A 16,761-nucleotide genomic window follows, 5' to 3' on the forward strand; every position below is an offset into this window, starting at 1 on the left:
GAGAGATGGCCTTTAAAGAGGTGACTAAGTTAGAATGAGGCCATTAGGGTGGACCCTAATCCAATATGACTGGGGTCCTTAGAAGAGGAAGAAACACCAGGGATGTGTGAGCGCAGAGAAAAGGCCATGTCAGGACACGGGGAGAAGGTGGCCATCTGCAAGCCAAGAAGAGAGGTCTTGGGAGAAACCAAACCTGCTGACACCTTGATCTTTGACTTCCAACCTCCAGAAATGTGAGATAACAAAATTCTGCTGTTTGAGCCACCCAGTCTGTGGTACTTTGATATGGCAGCCCTAGCAAATGATAAACACAGTTTTAACAATACATGCTATCTATCATGTCTGCTATCCACAGTGAAAATTATAAGATAATAGTTTTTGAATAAAATCCATCAATTGATTTCTCACCCAAACTATCTCTGGATTGTCTGTCATACATTAAAGAAATTAAAAGTCAACCTGAGGGGGGACTTCCCTGGTGGTCCAGTGGTAAAGAACCTGCCTTCCAATGCAGGGGACGCGGGTTTGATCCCTGGTAGGGGACCTAAGATCCCATATGCCACGGGCCAACTAAGCCCGCGCGCCAACTAAGCCCACGCGCCACAACTACTGAGCTCCCGTGCCTCAACTGGAGCCCGCATGCCGCAAACTACAGAACCCACATGCCCTGGAGCCCGCACGCCACAACTACAGAAGAGAAAATCCACGTGCCACAACGAACAGCCTGCATGCCTCAACTAAGACCCAACACAGCCTAAATAAATAAATAAATAAATAAATAGATAAATAACTTAAAAATATATATATTAAAAAAATCAACCTGAACCCTACGGAACGTGAGTGATTACCAAAGTTTTATTTAATAACTGAATCCCTAAAAAGATCAACAAATTTTAGGTGGAAACTATTGAGATGAGGGGAGGGATCTACCAATAAACCTTTCATAAAGGAATTGATTCTTTGGGTTGAGAGAACAGAGTAGAATATTTTACATAAATGACTTCAAAAATCCACTAATTGGCTCTTCTTTGTCACCTACACACACGTACATATATATACACAACATACATCAATATTTAGAAATTCTGGAATTTCCTAGCTCTGTGAGAGACATGGATGGTTTCGTTGGTTTTACTACATGTCTAGTAGGTCAGCATCATGGTTTAAACTCTCAGTGGACAGCATCACACACTGACCCTAGATGAACCAGGGCAGCTGGTGGTCCCGAGCCATCTGCTAAATGTGTAATACTGGTTATGGGGAACACCTTGTGAGAAAGAGTGAATTGCTCCCCACCCTACAGCGACGTATTCCCCCAACAGCATGGACAACTAGACACTCAATCAGAGCCCAGAGTTCAGTCCAGAGTTGCCCCAGGAAACTTATGCTTTCTTCTTCAATATGCTCATCGAAGAAAGCAGAATTATCTCTGAATATAAAATGATCAAGAGAACTGGCAAGTTATTTAAATAAACTGTTTCTTAGTTTCTTCCAACCAATGTCAAATTCATTCTAGATGTGGGCCATGTGAGGCCCACACTATACAATGACAGGAAGAGGGGAGAGATTTCCAGCACTGTCCAATGAAATAATCCTCAGAAGGCCGGCCTCTAATCCGGAGGATGTGGGTGTGAATCGGCCAAGTTCTAGCAGAGAAGATAAGAAGCAGGTTTATCCAGTTATGTTTTATCACGATTTTGGACCAGTCAAAAATATAAAGCATTTTGCTATGCAAATCGTGCCAAAAGTCACCCTTAAATACTATTCTACCTAAAATGAATGGGAGAAAAGTAAACTTTTTGTTCAAAAAAGGTTGAATTCATCACTGTGTGTGTGTGCGTGTGTGTGTGTGGTGGGGGGTGGGTACAGGGAAAGGACATAATAGAAATAATACAATTGAAAAGATCCTAACGTCCAATGTTCTGTTGCCCTCATTACTTTCTATTCTCTATCTTATTTTTATTTATATTCCTTGATATTTTACTTTATATATAATGTTCTTAACTCATTTTCATGTATATATTTCTTGTGTGCTCTTGGCATCTTCAGGTTAGATTTTTGAGAATTTTTTTTCTGCTTCCAAAAGTAGCATATATTCATTTAGAAAATGATAGACAATATAAAAATACAAAGATGAAAATAAAACACGACAGTTGTACTTAACCATTGAAGGAAGCATTTGATAATAATTAAATATTAGGTGAAAAAGGGTTGGGGTTAATAATACCAAGAGATAATTCTTGTTAACCTTTTGATGTATATTTTTCCAGCTTTTATACACAAACACACACATACCTCTTTGTATCTATATAAATACACACATGCACAACTGTTTGACCAATAAATATTAACAGAAGGAAATTTATAATACATACAACTCGACAGTGTTTTAATAAGGAAAGGCCCTTAAATTCATATCGAGTTATTGCAGCCATAAAAAAATGATTGCAAAGGCATTCATTATAAAGGTAATGAATCTACTCCAAGTTATACCGTTAAAATAAAATCATTTAGCAAAAACTCAAATTGCTGCTAACATTGGTAGTTTGGGGATTCCTACTCATGATTATTTTTGGTTCTATTCTTTAGAAACTCCTCCATGAGACAAACTTAGTTGGATGTGTTTAAGATCTGCAAACCATCAGAACTAATTAAGATGAAGTTGGCTTTGTTCTTCAACTTCCTGTAAAAATGCTCAACAGGAAAATTGATGCTCACAGCAAACCACAGCCATCCTGTTTCTTTAGCAGTCTTTTCACAGCTGCAGTTGCCCGTAGTTTCTATTTTCTGATACCAGGCCCAGTGCAACAGCTCGGTGCCCCACCCCCAAGCCCGGCATGTCGTTTTGGCCATTTTAGCAACTTTTAATACGTTTGCATAAAGTTTGTTTCTATTATTGTGACTCTTCCTCTCCTCAGTCCAAGCTCCAGAGGGCTGAAGGCAATGAGGCAATCAATGCAAGAGGAGAAGCAGAAAAGGCTGCTCAACCCAAGAAGAAGCCAAAGGTAGAGAAGAGAAACAAGCTTTCCTTTATAAGCAAAGCAACTGCCTCACCTAGTTCATGATCATTGTTCTTCTCAATCTGAGCTGAATGTGGTACGCGCGCTTGCTGTACACAGGACCCCTCATTTCTCAAAATGTAATTGCTCTTTTCTCCGTTGATCATCATTTAAGGCAATAGCTTAAGTCAATTCTGCTTACGGGCTGTTTTCTCAATGGTAAGGGTTTGTGTCTCTGCTGTACTTGGAGGGTCCTTGGCTATTTCAGAAACACTTCTTTTAGATAAGGAGTTGGATAATTTGGGGAGTAGGGGGAATTTTTCAGAGAAGACATTTTGAAGCATCTACAATGTCATTACAATTAGAGGGGAGCCTGGACACAAACCCACAATTTTATTTTAAGAGTAACTGCTGGGGAAATAAAGGTTGCTATGAAGTAAAATTATTTTCTTAATACACTGTCCTACATGTTTAATTGAAAACTTAGTGCAAATTCATAGACAGCTAAACCCTCTCAAAAATGAGAAAATGAAGGTAAGTTTAATGACCCACCTACTTGTCCTTGTTTAACTATGGGAAAGGAAAGAGAAATCTTTTCTACTTTATCCACTTAACTAAAAAGTACCAATTTTCCTCCCACGACTTCCCATCTCTAACAAGTACTGGTTGGTTTTTTTTTTTAGTACTCTCTTTAAGGGCCTCAAATCTCAAAACTACATTTCCCTAAATCCTCAGCATCACATTTAGTTTTACCAGAGGATTAAGATCTGCCCCTCCCCGTTCTCCACTACACACACACACACACACACACACACACACACACACCCCACACACACTCATGCACACATACTCACAGCATATAGGTCAACATACTCAACATATTTTATTCATTTAACCATTGAAAGTGTAGCCTTATAATATAAGCAGAAGAGTCACCGAATTTACTTCTGAAAAGGTCAAAAGACTTAGAAAGGAAATGGTCTTACCTGAGATTATTCACTTAAAGATATTTACTGTGGCTGTGACATTTAAAACAAAGCATTTGTACAATCCCAGATTCTCAGGATTAGAAAAGAACATCTTGTGCCCTCCTAAGTACTTAACGAAAAAAGCTCTTGAAATTACAGTTAGTTGTTAGTGGCCTTGGGCAAACTGCTTAGCCTAAGTCCAGTTCCCACAATAAAATGGCGAGAAGGGTACCGACTCAACAGGACTATTCAAGAGTTAAATGAGGCAAGTGCTAAATAAGTATTAGCCATTTAAAAAAAATAAAATAAGCAAAAGTCAAGAGCCTAACATACAGTTAGTGCTCAATAAATATCGTCTTTTCCTTTTTTTAACCATGAGAAGGAGAAACCACAAGCTGATGATGTAGCCCACATGTGCACACCCATGCAAACTTCTGCATTACAAACGAATGGCAAACGGAGGTGCATATAAAGTGCATTTTAAATTTCTCAGAAAAGCATACTAATTAAGGCATTTCTTATTCTAGTATTCATTTTTTCAGTTTTAATTTTCAGGACTAAGGGTTGCAAAATACAGACAGAGGTATTTGATAGTCCAGGGGAAATGCTCTTTTCAACAATAAGTAAATGTATGACAATTTGGAAAAACAAAAATGAGTCAAACCTTAAAGCAGGAACGAATCACAATTTAAATAGCCAGAAACTCCCAACGAAAATGACGTGTTCATGAAATGTTAAGCAGACTTCAAAAGTGCATAAAACTTGAAAGGTCCAGGAATTAGGTAGCTCACTTCCTCTTACATTTTAGCACAGGTTGGGGAACTTCCAGCCTATAGGGCAGATCTAGAATTTGATTTCGTCAACTATCAGAGTGAAATTGCTGCTGGACCCCAGGGAAAATTCTGCACCATGGGAAGGTCTCTGAATACTGCAGTTCATTCAGAGTATGTGTAATCCTTAAAAGTTTAGATATTAGAGTAATTGAAGAGCTGTGAGCAATTAACCAACAGATGAACTTTTCAAAGAGCATCAGAAAACAACCTATGATTTTAGATAAATCATTTAACCTCTTTAGACTATAAAAGGACAATTTTGACTGAACGATGTTCCAGTTCAGAAGCAACATAACTTTATGAAGTTAATACATAATGTTAGACCCACAGCCCAAGTGACTAGTAAGGGTATGGTTTCCACACTAATGGACCTCAAAATCTTTTTCAGGCTTCTCATCTTCCTCTCTCACTATCCTGTCTTATTCTTTATCCTGCTTTCCCACTATCTTTCTCTCTACCAAGCTGTCCTACTTTTCTTAATTAGAACCCTACTACAGTCTTTTCTTCATTTTACCACTTGTCTATTTTCTACTGTATACACTAGTTATGCCATTGAATTATTTAAAAGAACTTATACTTATTGACCAAAGTTGTACGTGCCCTCTTAACTTTTTAAAGCTTTATTTTATATTTCTCCATGGGGTAAAAGGAATATAAGTCAAGTTGCTTTTTCATATATGCCCCAAAGAAAAAAAAAGCATTTTTTTGATACAAAAAAGTTTCCTTAATCCTGCTCCGTACATCTCTGGGTACACCGTTTGAAATACGAAAATTACAATATTTTACGTCAAAATATTAATCATATTAAATGTAACTAGTAACAATGAATGCTGCAGAATTTGATTAGCAATAGTAATTGTGCACCGCACTGTTAGGATGTTGAACAGAATGATTCTAAAAGACAAACTGTCCTAAAAGACTCTGCTTAGAAATGGTTTGGGATTTGAACTTAAGTAACAGGTTTGTAGCAACAGACTGGCAAGAGCTTAGCTCCACGGTACTTTCCTTTGAAGCTTCCAGTGGCTCCTTTTGCTTTAAAAGCACTTACTGTTGCCAGCCGAAGTGACAATTCAAAGGCGGTCATGTGGACAATTGCACCATCCACCGAAAGGATACAGTTACTGACATAAACCCCCATTTTAAATGGGAGAAAAAATTCCTGTGGATCCAAACTTGCCCAGTGGTCAGGAATAATTCTCTTGAAAATCTCGCTTACATTTTGGTTCAAAACGCAAGTTCTAAATTGCCCACAATCACTATAGCAGTGAAACTAGTCCTGTGTGCAACAGGACTCGACCACATGGTACTCTACTGAAAAATTAAACAACTTTATCTCAACATACTATGGTCCATCAAAAGCCATTGAGTCCTTCCCTCTAACTGAATAAAGGAAATACATTTAGTTTGAATATAATTTTTCTTACCGTTAAAGGATACTGCGGGAAGGCATGATCAGGGACACAGGCAGACAGGGAGCAAGCAAGACATGAGAGAGAAAACCGTCCCTGAGAAAGGCATCATCTTCTAACGCAAACGTGGGGTCGTTTTTGGACAGCCATTTTGGACAAGCTCTGGCCTCTCGTTAAATGTGACACACTGAGTCAGAGGCAGACATCCTTCTGTGGTTATTCACTTCCTGTCTGATTAATTTGTTGCTTGTTCCTTCCTCCTTTTCTGCAGAAAAAAAGGCTAGATGGGTTTTACTTCAGAAGCAAGCAAGAAAAAAAACCCTAAATTTGGAAAATTACATGTTTCTCCTTCCCACCAGGTGTAACATACCTTTAGGTACAGGGACGAGAGGAGATTAGCACCTCCATCTGGTTAACAGCCCAACTGTATTCTAGACACCTCCACAAAAATAACTGCTCACGGAACGTGACATTCCTTCAAGAAATTCCATTTTAAAGCATCGCTCTTGATATTGATGATAACATTTAGGATTAAGGGAAAGAGTCACTCAAGAACTAAAAACTCTAAGCAGCACTAATAAATAACGTAAGTGATCCTTCCTCATCTACAGAGCCGGGTAGGGGGTAAGTTACAAACGCAGGTGAAGAGAGCTAGTCAGGTGTATGAAGGCAAATGAGTTTTGAAACGTGATTTTGGTGCCCAAGTCAGGATAAATAATATACAGGCACAACTCATTTTATTGTGCTTCGCTTTATTGTACTTTGCAGATATTACATTTTTTTTTTTTTTAAACAAATTGAAGGTCTATGGCAACCCTGAGTCAAGCAAGTCTATTGGCGCCATTTTTCCAAAAGTATTTGCTCACCTTGTGTCTCTGTGTCACATTTTGATAATTCAAGCAATATTTCAAACTTCTTCATTATTATTATATTGGTTATGGTGATCTGTGATTGCTGATCTTTGATGTTACTACCACGACTCGCTGAAGGCTCAGACGATTACCACTTGAATGAAGTTTTTTAAAATTGAGGTATAGTTGACTTACAGTAGCAATAAAGTAGTTTTTAATTAAGGTATGTACATTTTTTTTAGACATGATGCTACTGCACACTTAACAGCCTACAGTAGAGTATAAGCATAACTTGTACACGCACTGGGAAACCAAAAAGATCGGTGTGACTTGCTTTATTGCGGTATTCGCTTTATTGCAGTAGCCTGGAACGGAATCCTCAGTATCTCCGAAGTAAGCCTGTACACCTCAAGGCAGCTGAAGATCAGAGCTTTCTAGGCCAAAATGTTTTGTTTCCGTCCGCCACACTTAACGGGGTGACAATAACTCTCCCAGAGGATGCTTGACAGAAGCACAGAGATGATGAGTACACAAGGAGGAAACTCAGATCCCTCACTCCCAAAGGACTCTAAGAGGTGGGTAGGCAATGGAATACAGGCAAAAAATATTATAGCGAAACCTTGAGAAGTGTATAAAAATCTGAAAACGCTCATAATTTTTTCTCAATCCACCTGAAAGGTTCAGACTGATATCTGTGACACACACCACGTACCTCGGAGAAAATGGTATCAGCTGAAAGAATGAAAAACAGAGGCACATTCTGGAGAAGTACTGGGATAGTTGACGTCCAAGGTTCTTTTAACTCTCAATTCTTTGAGCTATGAGTCTAGCCTCACAAGGAGTTTCATGATGCCAAGCCACGGCAGAATTCCTAGAAGTGGAGCTTCCAACGATTAGTGACCTAGAGTCTTCTACTTTGCCTGGTGCCACTTGATGGTACAGACTTTATTCTTCTCAACTAACGTAGGGCCTGGAGTCCAAGCGACACTCAATACATGAATAAATACATGCAGGCCTGAGGCTGGACAGAGGTGGAGGCCTGCAGCTATTATCTCCTTCGCCCTCCACTAAGCTCGGGAAAACACAGAACTTGATCACCTACCAGGTAAATGCCTGAGTGACTCTTTGGGGAAGTCTAACTATAGTTGGGTCTAAAAGGAGAACACGGGCAATAGGGTGATTTCTCTATGTATTTACAGAATTACTTTGAAGTTCTCTAATAAGTAATGTGCCCCAAACACACACACACACACACACACACACACACACACACACACACACACACACCCACCCTAGGACACTACAGTTCATGACTATTCTCACCCATTAGGAAAAACTCAACTAGAAGGGGGTATGTCACTTAGAAGTCTGGAGCCTGTGAGACACACAAGGGAGTAGTTGTCTAGGGTTTGGGTCTATTTCATCTTTAATGAGAACTTGTAAGGACAGTCAACTTTGGATACATTTATGAGGTATCCACTATGCACCATAGGACATATATCAGATAATGTTCCTCCCTGTTTAAAACCCTCCAACGGTTTCTCATTTCACTTTAAAAATCCAAGCTCTGCCTAGGCCCACAAGGACCCACAAGATCTGCGTCCCCCCGCACACCCAGCTCTCTGACCTCATCTCAAGTAAACTCCCTCTTGCTAATTTCCTTCCAGGTCTTTCTGTTCCTTAAATGCACAAGCTCATTTGCATCCTGGCCCTGACACTTGTAAGCCCTCTCACCTGGTACACTCACCTCCCTGGTTCCTTTTCATTCTCCAGTTGTCAGCAAAAATGCCCCCTCTCATGTCCTATCTCTACTCCCATTTTCTTTTAAACATTGCACATGTCACCACCTGGCATTTTTTCATTTAATTGTTTATTTACTTGTACATCCCTCCCCACTAGAATTCAAGCTCCATAGGATCTTGTTTCCTGCTGTCGCCTCAGCATCTAGAACAGCATCTGACTCCTGGTAGGTGCTCAATAAATATTATTTGTTGAATGAAAAAGAAAATCAATCTCTCTTTAAAATTCTACCAGAGCATAACATTCGTTTAAGAGCCTAAGGCTGTTCCCCCTAAAGCAGTGACTAAGGAATGCCAAGCCTAGACTTGCCACTTTCTTCTCGGGAAGGCTTAGGTTAAAGGGAAATCTGCCAGGGAAAGGACACTGGAGATCAGCAGTAAACCCTTTAGCCAACCCGGGGGCTTGGCAATGTGTGCAGAGTCTCATGCAGTGCAAGTGGCTCATGTCATCGGGCAGTGGGGAAGAGAAAAATGGGTTAGGAAAGTTAAAAACAAATAAATAATCCAATCGGAAAGGAAGGGGAAGAAATTAAAAGAAAAAGGAAATAAGGCAGGAAAAGATGGAGACAAAGGAGAGATCACATGGTGGGCGGGGGGCAGTTCCAACTGCATCACTGACAAAGCGGCCTTGGACGCCACCCTCTGCAGTGGGTGTAGGTGTTGGACGTGAAAGCGCTCTCTGCCCTTCCTCTGTGCCCAGGTGTTCCAGATCCGTGTCAGTTTCTCAGACTAAGGAATCTTAAGGATGAATGAGACTGCAGAGATCAGAGTCCACACCATCATTTACAGAAGAGGAAACGGGGGTCCAGAGAGGTTAAGTGACCTGCCTCTGTCACACAGCAGGCAGCAGCAGAGCTGGTGCCAGAAGCCCAGTCTCTCTCTCCATGGTCCAGTGTCATTATGGCCTTAAGCCTCATTTTAAGTTCAGAGGAGGATTTCACTTAATTCCTCTCTATAAGCATAAGAAGAGGTGGAAGGAAAAGGGGTAGAGAGAAGGCTGTGATGTGGAGGGGACCAGTTGAGGGTAGGGTTTGTACTGCTGTTGGGGATGTTATTATAATCAAAGGCCGAAGAAAAGTGGATTGAGACCCCAAGGCGAATAAAGATAATCACAGTTCTGGACTTCAAAGAGAATCTTAAATGCGTATATCACCCTATTCAATACATAGACCAGTCCCAGCCTAATGACGGAGTAAAACAATAATCAACAGTCTCCGGACCAATCAGATGAAGAATCCTCCATGTTAATCTACAGAAACAGAAAACGAAGGACGGACAGAGATTATAGTACAACACGGTGGTTCTCACCAGTCTGGGTAAAGCCGTAAAGAATCACAGCCAACGACCCTCCTATGGTGACCCCAAATCAACAGAGACTGAATAAGGGCAACAGTGACATGTATAAAATATAAGAACAATTGTTTTTCATAATTCTGGTTTTTCAAGTTGTGTTTTCATGACTACATGTTATAGTTCAGTATTTCCCTGGTAGTGGAAACATATTTTAGAATACTGTATTCCTTCCATTCTAAAACACCACCTTCTTCAATAGCAAAATACCCCCCTTATAGCTTTTTCGGGGGAAAAGGAAACAGTACCAAATTAAATGTATGCATTCATTGTAAGAGAAATTTTACTTGCAACTTGTTAAAATATAGGAATTATGCAATTTAAAAGAGCAGAAACAAAGGAATTACCTTCTTCCTCATACACTTACCAGTACAGTTACATAGAGGGCTGATCCTTTAAAAATAATCTCAGAAACAGAGAAATTAAAAACAAATTTTGTACTATTCTATGTCCTGCTAATATAAATTGGTATAATCTTACTTGGGGAAATATTTGCAATATATTTCCTTATGTTTTGGCAGCTCAGCATCCACTGACCCTACTTACAATGATGTCCTTCAGTTTTCGTTTGGAGACACATCCCTCCCTCCCTCCCTCCCTCCTTCCCAGACCCTGTGGGTCCAGAGGAATTCACTCCCATTCCAGATACACGAAGAGCTGGCTCATGGGATCCTTGCATTCATGTGGCCCCAGAGACTTTTTTGGCGATGGCCTGTGACCTCATCAGAACCAAGGGAATTTGTGGCCAGAGGAGAGGACTCTTCCTGAGGGATGAGACTGGAGTTGGATCTGTGACGATGGAGGGGCTGGAATTGGCTCACTCATCCTCTCACCCACATGGGGTTTGAAAATGAGACCACCAAAGTGGGGAGCTGGGGATGGAGAAAACCCAGCTGTTGGCGTTGTTGGCTGAATCCATCTATACCTGAAGCTAGCACTATTTTGGACTTTTAACTTATACTAGCAAATAAATTCTCTATTTTGTTTAAGCTAGTGTGATCAGGTTTTCTATCACTGGCAATACAAACACTCTTACGTGATACAGAAATCAGTAGTAGAAGTGAATATTGAACGTGACTAACCCTAAAATGTGCAACTGGCTGATTTAAGGTTGGATGACAGCTAGTGCGGGCTCTCCTGCTCTAGGAGGTTGGCCATCCTGGCTATGTGATGGCAACACTGCTGGTTATGGCGCCACCTATTGAATCCTGGGTCTAAGACCACGAGCCTCCTGAAGGTGCACCATTAAAGGATTCGGAGAAGAAATGTAGAAGGTTGGAGTGTGTCGGCTACTTGCAGCCTTCAGTGAGAGCCACAGGAAAGAGATAAACTTAGGATGAAACTGATTGGAAGCCCAGAGGCAGGGAAAAAGGGCTTTGTTAATAGAGGCCTTTTTTTTTTTTTCCTGTGAGGTGCAACCAAGATGGTTGAGAGTCAAATAATCTGGAGCTTTGTGGGTTTAAAAACCCAAATTCTCTACACTATGTTAACATTAGACAGAGCAGGGCCAGACGGTAAGAACAATATCAGGAAAGAAGTTTGAAACCTAGGAGAAGCCCGATTCCCCATCGTCCCTCCAAAGACACTGTGGTCTCTCATCTGAGTAGAAGGCCCGTTACATTCACTGTGATACACTGGTTTCCATCTCAGAAGCGAGGAGGAAATTATTAGTGGCTTCACCACCTCAGGCCACTGTTTCAAACTGTACCTAATCAGAGGCCACAAAATTTGGGAGTGGAGGATGGTTCATTTGCTGGGAGACAGAAATGCCCAGGCTTGGCCCCACAGTCAAAGAGTACGACTCAACACAATCCTGAGTTTTGTTCACTAGTCCATGGAGTTCAGGGGTTAGAGAATCCTACCACGTTTTTAAGTACTAGAGGATAAAGCCCCAGAACAGTCGAAAACAGTTTATGATTGCTCAAATCCTAAGTCAATCCCTAGATCTCTGAAGCCAGGAGAACAGGGTGTAGGCCGTGGAACAGGTGCAGCCCTGCTCTGAGAGACGGCTCTGAAGGCAACAGATAAGGAAGGCCCACCAGAGAGAAGGAGGTTAAGCCACTGGATGACCGAAGTTCTCATTCCGTTGCCACACAGCTAGAATCTGTTCAGTGGGTTATAAAATATGCTAGAGACAGGAGACCAATGTCTCCGCTCCTTTCCCAAATGGAAGTTTAATTGTGAAATTCTTCTACTGTTCTCCCTCCACCATTGTATACTGGGTGTTAAATTTATAATCTAGCACTGGACCGTGAGATACTACATTCAGCACTGACGGACAAGACTGTGGAAAGTCTGGACTCGGCGCTGGACTTGGACCTGGATTGGCCACCTATTTTGGGGAGGAGGGTGAGTGTGATTTATTATGTGGGAGCATTTTTGAAACTGTACGTGTGGGAAGATGTGTGTGTGTGTGTTGGATGGGTAAATAGAGTATACGTTGGTTGCTTTGGGGCTGTCCAGCATCCATTCTTCTGAATTACAGTAGAGCCTCAGATCTGGGGAGAGAGACATCCACTGATCTCCACTCCTGCTCTTCTGGCTTCAGTTGGGCTAACTCTACCCGGGCTCCAGGAATGGAAAGTGACCAGCCCTGGCCAGTTAGAGCCTGCGGTTCCCTGGCTGCAGTGATTGGTTCAGAGACGAGCATGGGACTACTTCGTACCAAGGAGATGCAACGAGACTTTTTCTAAGATGTGTGGGGCTGGGACTGGTGGTATGACAGCCACATGTACACACATGGAGACTGAGAATGAAGCCCTGCAGTGAACAAGCTGTGAGAGGAGCCTGAGACTAAGGGATAAATTAGGAGTTTGGGATTAACAGATACATACTACTATATCCCACTCCTGGGCATATATCTGGAGGAAACTCTAATTCAAAAAGATACATGCACCCCAATGTTCACAGCAGCACTATTTACAATAGTCAAGACGTGGAAGCAACCTAAGTGTCCAGTGACAGAGGAATGGATAAAGAAGATGTGGTATGTGTACACAATGGAATACTACTCAGCCATAAAAGAGAACGAAATGATGCCATTTGTAGCAACTTGGATGGACCTAGAGATTATCATACTAAGTGAATTAAGTCAGAGAAAGACACACATCATATCACTTATGTGTGGAATCTTTAAAAAATGACACAAATGAACTTATTTACAAAACAGAAACAGACTCACAGACACAGAAAACAAACTTATGGGTACCCAAGGGGGAAGAGGGTTGGGGAGGGATAATCAGGAATTTGGGATTAGCAGATACAAACTATTATATATAAAATAAACAACAAGGTCCTATCTTATAGCACAGGGAACTATATTCAATATCCCATAAAAAACCAAAATGGAAAAGAATATGAAAAAGAATATGTACATAGATATATAAAACTGAATCACTTTGCTGTACACCTGAAATTAACATAAAATTGTAAATTACTGTACTTCATTAAAATAAATAAAAATATGAGGCAATTGGAAATTTGAATATTGATTGACATTTAATAATATTAAGATTATTGCTAATTTTTAAGCATGATAATGTTATTGAGGTTATGTTGTTTTTTACAAAGAGTCCTTAAATATTTCGAGATACATACTGAAATATTTGTGGATAGAAAGGTATGATGTCTAGATTTGCCCTGAAGTGAAAAAGGGGGAAAATAGCTAGAGGTTTAAAGAAAACAAAATTGGCCAGAGATGATCATTCTTGAAGCTGCGTGAGGCATACGTGGCAGTTTGTTATAATGTTCTGACTACTTTTCGTATACATTTGAAATGTTTCTATAATAAAAAGTTTAAACAATAAAATAAAAATGACTCGAGGCTCACTCCCTTCTTCATCCACTAGAGGCTGTTAAAGGGGTTTGCTCACTCTGTTACAATCATGCTCAGACCTGGGAGTTACAGAAGTTACCTTTTTCTCCTCATAATGATCTCTTTGGTTGATAGATGAAAAGGGACAGAGACTGAGGGCTCCCTTATACTGATTCAGAACCCAAGTAGCTCTTCCTAGAAAAGCATTCAACTCTCAAAATTGGAGACCCTCTTAATGGCAAGAAAAAAACAAAAATCTAAATTCCAACCAACCAACCAAAGAACAAAAGAAAGCAACGCTCCCCCTAGATTAGCACTGTCCAGTAGAAATAATTTGAGCTATATGTGCAGTTCTATATTTTCTACTAGCTACATTAAAAAGAAAAAAAGTGAAATACTAATAACATTTTATTTAACACCCTATTTCAAAAATATTATCATTACAACATGTACTCACAATAAAAAACCTATTAATTAGGCATTTTGCACTCTTTTTTCCTATTAAGTCTTCAAAAACAGGTGTGTATTTTACTATGGGTGACATTTCAAATGCTCAAGAACCGCTACCACACTGGACAACACATCTCTAGATGGTGAGGGCCTGGTGGGAAGGAGCCCCGTCTTATCCTTAATGATTTAATTAAAATGCAAACATTTCCCAGGTGTCACCAACATTCAATACAAGTGGCCCCCAGGGGAAAAAAACCACGTGAGATATAGAAAAATGTTTCTTACAACTCAAGGGGCCAATGGGTGGAAAGCCCTGTTTTCACATCCTGCCATGTATCTGTTTGCACACACACCCAGGGAGAAGCTGCTAGAATATGGATAGCTGTGTGTTCCTTCTGGCTGCTAATCTGGTTGCTAATCATTAGGTATGAAGCCCAGGATGGGGTCTCTACAATGATTTCTGGGCTGGGGACAACAGCCATACTGTTCCCTGTTCAGTCTTCCCTCCAGCCATATGGCTGGTTACTCAGTGTCTCCTGCTGGAGAATCGAACCATGTGCACACGAAAGCCCTTCCCTGGGCTTCTCAGGAAAAAAAGGCTCTATCCAGCTCTGCACCTTTGGGCCTGATGGCACTCATCTGAAGCCTGCAGGAAGGGCTCACTGACCCGAGACTCCCCCTGGGACCCCCTGACTCCAAAGAAGCAGGGCCAGGCTAGTGCAGCTGTTACGTGGAGAAGCAGACCCAGATCCTCTGCACGGGGACAGGAAATGGGGGTGTTTGTGGGTGTCACAACAACGGGGAGGGCCCGTCTGGGATTCAGACCAAGGATGCTAGACAACCTGCAATGTACCAGACTGTCCCACTCAATAAAGAACTGACCCGCATGACCTACAGAGGTCCTGTTGGACACTGATGTAGGTGAAAAAACTATTTAGTTTTCTGAGCCGAGAACTTAACTCCATTTTACATACAATTCAAAGTAATTATTGCACTGTTGTATTAGTCCCTGAATTTTCCAGTAATGCAACTGTCATATAAATGAAATACTATGTTTTGCTCAGCTTTTTACCCAGAGTTGCTCACCTCTGCTGGAAAATGTGTCCCAAGGTATCGCCACTTGTGGTACCTAAGTCTCTCTTACCCAAATTAGCCTGCAGTTGCAGCTGTCTGCCTCACAGTGATTATCAGGGTATCTGCAAACCCCTGACCACTCCATTTTGTTTGCTAATCAGTTGTACCCGATCGCTTACAAATTGAAGTTATTTTATAATAAATTACATTCCTTTCATTTCTCTTTTTAAGTACAGATAAAGATTACATGGATCTGGGGGGACATGACGTGTGAGGTCAGATTATTTCCCTGGTGAAGGTTCATCGAAGCTTGTGAAGGGGGCATTAGAAAATACCGTTATTCAAAGTGAGCCCGGGGTCAGACAGGGCTGCAAGCCACCGCTTCTGTGCATACCCCTGACTGAGCTCCTTTAAAGTCAGGCACGGCAGTTTGATGGCTCTGCTTGTCCAGCCTGGGAAATAAAGAGAGGAACCCACGGGGACCGTCACAGCTGCTCACCTATAATCCTGGGAGGGAATCTCACACTTTGTTTCCCAACGGTCACAGCTGCATGCGGTGCTTCTTGCCCCTGTTTCTTAGCAGGCCCTGCTTCGCTCAGTGGCTTGGCTGAAACAATTTGTTCTGCTCGAATGACCCCAGATTCCATCTGATTTTGCCACTTCAAGAACTTTCCGCCTCCCATTTGGCTGCTCTGGAATCTCCAAATGACTGACTGGGAAAACAGACTGTTGGAAAAACACTTCCAGGTTGTCTCTAAAGGGATGGCTGCCCTATCAGACAACGGAAATGCCTTCCGCTGGACCCAATGCACGTACGTGTTCCCTCAACTCCAAATACAGGTGCAGGGGCAAGAGATCAGAAGAGGTGCGACCACAAGGTGATCTGCTCTACCATTCTGTGTGTGTGTTTTGTTTGTTTGGGTTTATTGGGTTTTTTTGTTTTTGCTCAGTGCTGACTAAATGACTCTTCCCCTGCTGCATGGAAGCTGCTTAATTCAGTCTTGGATCATTTCATCCTGTTTGAGAACCATTCCAACAGAATGGACGGAATGATGGCTTACGTAAAAAGCAACTCCAGGACTACGTTTAAATATTGACTAGGTTGAGAAAAGCAAACCACAAAGACTTGAGGTGTAAAAGCCACATGTGGTTTATGTTTTGTAGGACACCCTCAGGAAGGTAAATGGACATAGTTTAAAAAAATCAAACTGGTT

The 16,761-nt window shown here is 41.2% G+C and overlaps 1 protein-coding gene across 4 annotated transcripts in view; it reads right to left on the reverse strand.

Moving 5' to 3' along the window:
* WIPF1 (WAS/WASL interacting protein family member 1) overlaps window positions 1-16,761 on the reverse strand; it is a 119,348-nt gene that overhangs the window by 29,988 nt on the left and 72,599 nt on the right. The window contains exon 1 of one of the 4 annotated variants that reach the window (XM_036857741.1): window positions 6,225-6,399. The exons of the other annotated variants lie outside the window; for them this stretch is intronic. The gene's annotated coding sequence lies outside the window, so the exon portion shown is untranslated. Of the gene's footprint in view, window positions 1-6,224; window positions 6,400-16,761 lie in introns of those variants that run through there. 4 annotated transcript variants of the gene reach the window in all.

Source organism: Balaenoptera musculus, chromosome 7 (genome assembly GCF_009873245.2).
Source record: "Balaenoptera musculus isolate JJ_BM4_2016_0621 chromosome 7, mBalMus1.pri.v3, whole genome shotgun sequence".
Classification (NCBI taxonomy): domain Eukaryota; kingdom Metazoa; phylum Chordata; class Mammalia; order Artiodactyla; family Balaenopteridae; genus Balaenoptera; species Balaenoptera musculus.